Source organism: Heloderma suspectum, chromosome 3 (assembly GCF_057233095.1).
Source record: "Heloderma suspectum isolate Gila_16-S chromosome 3, 16-S_ref, whole genome shotgun sequence".
NCBI lineage: Eukaryota > Metazoa > Chordata > Lepidosauria > Squamata > Helodermatidae > Heloderma > Heloderma suspectum.
The window spans coordinates 166,107,633-166,113,632 of NC_139460.1; the positions used below are offsets into that span (position 1 = coordinate 166,107,633).

At 43.6% G+C, this 6,000-nt stretch overlaps 1 long non-coding RNA gene across 1 annotated transcript in view; it reads left to right on the forward strand.

Annotated features, from left to right (window-relative positions):
- The window catches only part of LOC146350393 (uncharacterized), a 55,772-nt gene extending 50,103 nt beyond the window's left edge, over positions 1-5,669 (forward strand). Inside the window, exons 2-3 of the long non-coding RNA XR_014788849.1 lie at positions 1,899-2,018; positions 2,255-5,669. This is a non-coding gene — a long non-coding RNA (uncharacterized LOC146350393). The remainder of the gene's footprint in view (positions 1-1,898; positions 2,019-2,254) is intronic.
- The last annotated feature ends 331 nt before the right edge of the window (positions 5,670-6,000 follow it).

Sequence of the window (6,000 nt, forward strand, 5' to 3'; positions counted from 1 at the left end):
CCATGAAAAGAGGGAAAGCAGCAATGAGGAGCGAGGTCAATGAAACATATGGAAGACTCAGATAAGGGGGAGAAGGAAGGGGAAAAGGCAGCACATGTAAAGGGAGTCTGTGGTGACCCTGCATCTAAAATAGAAGCAGAAAGCCCTGTTTTAAATGCAGGATTTTAGGCTGGTGTAGAGATGCTCTAACAGGTGTAGTTTTGAGACAGACACCAACAGTAGGGATAAAATGAACTATTAAACAAGTTAAATTTATTTAAGGGATATTTTGTACATAAAGGAATACTAATATGTACTTTGGGGTTTTCAAAAGACTGCTTAGTGATTCAAGAGACATTATTGCTATTACAAGTATGGCTAGTTGGGTCATGTTGGGAGTTGTAGGCCTTTTTTTCTATTTTAAACATGCATAGGATTGCATCCTTAATAACTTTTCTTTTTTTACCTCAGACCAAATTCCCTAAACCTCCACCCCAGCCAAATACACTCACAACCAGGTCCAGCTCTTGAGTACAGCCTTCCTCTGATTCCCAAAGCTCTCCCTGTTGTATTTCTGGCTGCCTTTGCAGTTAAGATGGGGCCGTGTTTCCATGACAATGGAAGGAGAACCTAATGGAGGAGTACTGGATTTTTAAAAAGGAATCAGCTTTGCTACGCTTTAGTCTATGCAGGGCTCCACAAGCAGGTTCTCTGCACCAGTAGAAATTGCTTCACAAAACATACTTTCTGGTGGGGGTGGGAGTTGGAGTGAACATCATCTGACTGGCAGGGGCTGCTCAGCCAAGAGAGGCTTCCCCCCTCCCCCCTCCCCCCTTTCTTCTTTCTCCTGCAAGTCCAGATGCACCTGCATTTCAGGAGCAAGCCTCATTGAGCACAATGGGAGTTACTTCCAAGTAGAAACAAATATGCTTGTGTTGGGAAAGGGGCAGGGGAGAACACAAAGACAGGAAACCAGCCCCCATTTTAACCCACAGGATCTCTATAACAAAGGGTCTAGGTAGTTGCCTAAGGCAATAAACCAAACAAAGATGAATCGGAGCCTTGAGATTGGGAATTGGGCTTTAAGCTGTGCCATGTCAATTAAGGGGGATCTCTGTAAGTTCTGATGTGGGATTCAGAGGGCAAGCCTCATTGACCACAGTGGGAATTACTTCTAATTGGTTTGTTCAGGGATGGGGAACACACAGGAAATACCCTTTGACCAGAGTCACGGTGAAAGGCACACCCCTGGGCAAGGCTAGCATACCCGAGGTAAATGTAGGGGCTGGGGCACACAGTAACTATATCGAGGAGATCATGACTTAAGGAAAATAATCAGACTATAATAAGCACTCTCAGGAAATCCGTTTTTTCTAGGGATGGACGAAAGTCACTTACCTGATCCCGAAGCTTGCTTCGTGGTGGGGGGGAGGCGCTCCGTCCCTCCCCCTGAAATTCTGGCCGGGGGGGAGGCGCCCCATCCCTTCCTGCCAAAATTCTGGCTGAGGGGGAGGCGCCCCATCCCTCCCCACCGAAATTCTGGCTGGGGGGGAGGCGCCCCGTCCCTCCAGCCACGAAATGTTGTCTCCTGCCGGGACGCAAATGGCGGCGGCCATAGCCGCCGCCGTTTGCGTCCCTGCAGTCAGCCGTGATAGGCTACGTAAATGTTTACGTAGCCTATCACGGCTGACTTAAAAAAAAAAAAAAAACCCCGTGCGTACGCAAATGGCGGCGCCCATGGACGCCGCCATTTGCGTAGACCCTTTTTTTTTTTTAAGTCAGCCATGATAGGCTACATAAACATTTACGTAGCCTATCATGGTGTTTTTTAAAAATCTAGCCGTGATAGGCTACGTAAATCTTTACGTAGCCTATCACATTTGCTAATTTTTTGTTTTTTGTTTACTTGGAAATGGCAGCAGCGGCAGCCGGTTGGAAGACCGGGCACCTCCGAACTGCCACCGAACCGCCGCCGAACCGCTGCTGAACCGCCGCCGAACTGCCACTGGAGCCGCCGCCGCCAGGGACATTCGCCCAAGGTAAGTCCCGTCCCGGGGGGGCAGGGGGATGGCAGACCGTTTCTCCACCAATTTCGGGGGGCTGAATGAGCTGGCATTCGGCCTCCCCGAGATTCGTGGACAAATTCTATGACATCCCTAGTTTTTTCTATAACACCACCCACCAATCAGCAGACCTTCTCCCTCACTGACTACCAACAGAATGACTCCACCCTGAACTGTCAACTGTCATTTACCAACTGCTCTTTTCTACCTAGAATCCCCAGCCAATCAGAATTGAATTTACCTGATCCAGGGCCCATCTAATGTCATGCCCCCACTGGAGGAATCCTCCTCAGAGGAAGAGCTGGAGCTCATAGACACTGAGGGCATCCCAGGTCAGTCACTGTTGCCAGACCAGGAGGAGTCTGGTCACTCAGGGGAGATGGCTGCTGGTCCATCCCTGTCCACCCCTCTGAGGCAGAAGCTGAGCAACCCCCTGGCTCCCAGGAGCATTGTCACCTTAAGCAACAGCAAGTAGGGCTTCCATGAGAAGGGGTGCTCAATTTCAAAGAAGGATTCCTCAGAAGAAAGTGACTCCTCATGTGTAGGTCTCGGATCATAGAGCTCTAATGTACTGCAGTTGACTCCTGGGTGGAACTCAGCAGGCTTTAGTGTTAAAAGTCTTCAGTGTCTGCCTAGCCAGTGCTGGAAGCAACATTTTTACCAGCTCTTACTGCCTTGTATTTTGTTTTCCTGATCTTGCCTTGTGATTGAACTCCATGCTACAGACCTTGGACTCCTCCTTGACTCTTGGACTGTGTATGGTATCTGACTGTTTATCTGTGTTTTGACCTTGGCTGCTCTTCAGACCTCTCCTTTGGATTGCTCCCTCTTGCCTGTTAAAACTGTGCTGTTGACATTGCCTGCTGATTGACTTGCTTTTGGGTTGCCTCTTAGTTTAACCTGTGTCTCTTCCAGCCATAGCAGGACATCTAACAATATGCAAAGTCATTGTATCTCTCCCTCTTCCCTGCTCCCTTCAGAATGTCACTAAGCAACTGCTACACAGGCCTCAGGCCTGCTCAGATACATCGTAGCTTCCCAGACGCCACACAAATTAAACATTATATATATGGCACTTCTTCACAACTCCCATCAGCTCCTATCAGCATGGTCAATGGTCAGGGATGATTATTTGGAAGATGTTGCCCAAAACATCTGGAAGGCACCAGATTGCCTACTCCTGCTGTAGTATTACTGAAGCTAAATCAGTTTGGACCTGATCACCGCCTGCAAGGGAGACTAGTGGGAGACACATATAAGCTGCTCATTTTTCAAGGAAGAGTGGAATGTAAGCATAATTAATAAAATCCAAAGTGGAGGATTCTGGAGAGGATTTATGGGAAGCAAATTCATTTTGGATCTAGCAGAAAGATGACAGAGAATTACTGACATAACTGAAGCAGATATAGCTAAAAAGTTTAATAAATCAGAAACAGTCAAACTGATATGGAGTTAAACTCACTTATAAACAACAAGGCTGGAGCAAGCCAAGGATGTAAAAATATTTACTAAGTGCACAGTTAAAAAGGAAACGGATGATGCCATCTATTACGGACCTTGTACTTGCTATCTTGGATTACTTCAAGGTCAGTAAGGTAGAAGTGATAAGTAAGCCAGGGCAACTTAAAGCCAATAAATCACTGAGGCTGCACAAGACTCATCCACCTGTGGGAAATAATGCCTTGGGAAAGAAATTGTACATGGAGAAAAACAGTCATGGAAAATTATTTAGATCGGAATTAAATTCTAAAGGCTGGAGATCAACTGGAATTGGAATTGACAACAGAATGAAGATGTAATTAGCTGAATCAAGTGGAGAATAAATAATCATAAGCGATAATGTTATAAATCTTAAACTTATATCATAAAACTAATATCCCACTTCTAATATTTCCCTTTAGTGATATAAGCTAATACCAATGTTACTGCACTGCGGACATGACCCATTTTGGGACATTATGACTGCATCCAGACTAAGCTTTTATTGCACCATTGCCCTGCCTGATTCACATAATTTTATGCAAGATCCAGATGGCGTTGTCTTCCATTTGTAACCCTCCCATGATTTCTCACTGCCACTGCTTCTTCCATTTGTTTCTTACTCCTTTTTTTAAGGAGAAAAAGATGAAATAGCTACACCTGGGCTAGGCAGAAGCTAGATCTCCAGACATTTTGGACTTCAGCACCCAGCATTCCTGATCATTGGCACATATTAGACCTTCCCCTGACCTGGCACAACAGATCATTTTCCAAATATGCAGTAAAGAGAAATCAGCCCATAAAGTGTAACCCCAGCAAAGTCTATGAGAAAGGAAATGTACTGCTAGAGGTCACTTTTCAAACTTTAAACTCCTATAAATACCCTCCTACACTTTCTACCTCAAAATCAGCATGGGCCAAACTCTGCCAAGTTTCAGATCAGTCTTCTTAGCTGGTTTCTGAGTATAAGTCTTGGAAGCTACTGCATCCTAATTTCTGGTTATAATAGCAGAGTATAATTATTCTGACTCACCCTTAACATAGAGCTCCATAACAATTTATGAATCAAATTGCAATGGAAGAAAGGTGGACTTATCAATATTTATCTGTATGCAGTTCAAATTACTATGCCTCTTAAACAACGTTTCAACATCATTAGAAATTACCTCTAGATATAAAATAAGAAACATAAACATGATGTTGGATATAGGACTCCTACATGGCAGATAGGTGCACGTACGGAAGCTGGAGACATCATCCCTGATAACAGCATGAACAACTTTCATGAGCCTCAGGAGAATACATTGTAGAAATGCATTAATCAATTTGATTAACAATTATGCATTTTGGGAGGATATTAAACCTTGCACGGAAAAGGGAGATGAGTTGCACGGTGAAGGAAAAACTAGGCTGGCTGAACACCAATTTTTGTGAATGTTCAAAACAAGAAAGATTGGCTGATATTTTCCTGAAATGAAATGAACATTCAGTAAAGCTGAATTATATTAACTACACAATTCCCAGATTTGTCACATTAAAGGGTGGGTGTGGGGCAGAAAGAAAGACAATGAGGCATGTAAGCTTTGTTAATGTTATCCATGCACCATCATTGTATTTGTTATCAATACTGTGTCAACTCAAGTTACTCGACAATAATAAAGATAAATAAGGACAGCACAGTGCTTTCTTGATACCATTCTAAACGAATGACTTGGGCTAGGATTTGTCATACTGTCTGGTGCTTAATGGCAAAAGTAATTCAAGGACGGCTGCATTTTGTACAAGCGCTACATCACTTCAATAGTCGAACGCCACAAGGATGGTTTTTAATTGTTTATGTGATGTATCACTTGATCATCTCCTTCACTCCCTGTGCTAAGCTAGAACTGGATAAATTAATAATAAGCTCAGGCACAGCTGCATAAGTAGCTGCTTTGGGATAAAGATTGATTTATATCTCATGCAATGAAGCCTGGACTTCAGATGAATAAGTAAAGAATATCCATTTTCCTAAATATTGGAAATCGTCTACTTGAGTTTGCTGTTCCCCCCCAAATTCTATTGATATAGCCAATTTTGATGAATGAAACATAGGTAAGAGTACAAACTAATGGCATTCCAACCCCCATTAAAGTGCACATGTTTCAGAAGTGTTTTTCCTATTCATTTCAGTGGGGCTTTCATGGGAGATGTTCTTGGTGGATTCTTCTCTTGGAGGATTACTACTGAAAAGAAAAATAGCAGGTTGCCTCAAAAGTCCTTGTGCTGCTATGCTCTTTAACCCTGTCACAGAGAGCAGGTGCCAACAGGCTCTTACACAAAACCAATAACAGAAAGTAATACAGTCAGAAATAGGTCGCCTCCAGAGAGACTAATAGCAAGGTTCGATTACATCAATTAAAGCAGAAAGCCTCTGTGAAAAAGTTCACACAGCACATTATGAAGCCTCTCCCCAAGAATAAATGTCTAGTTTTACAGG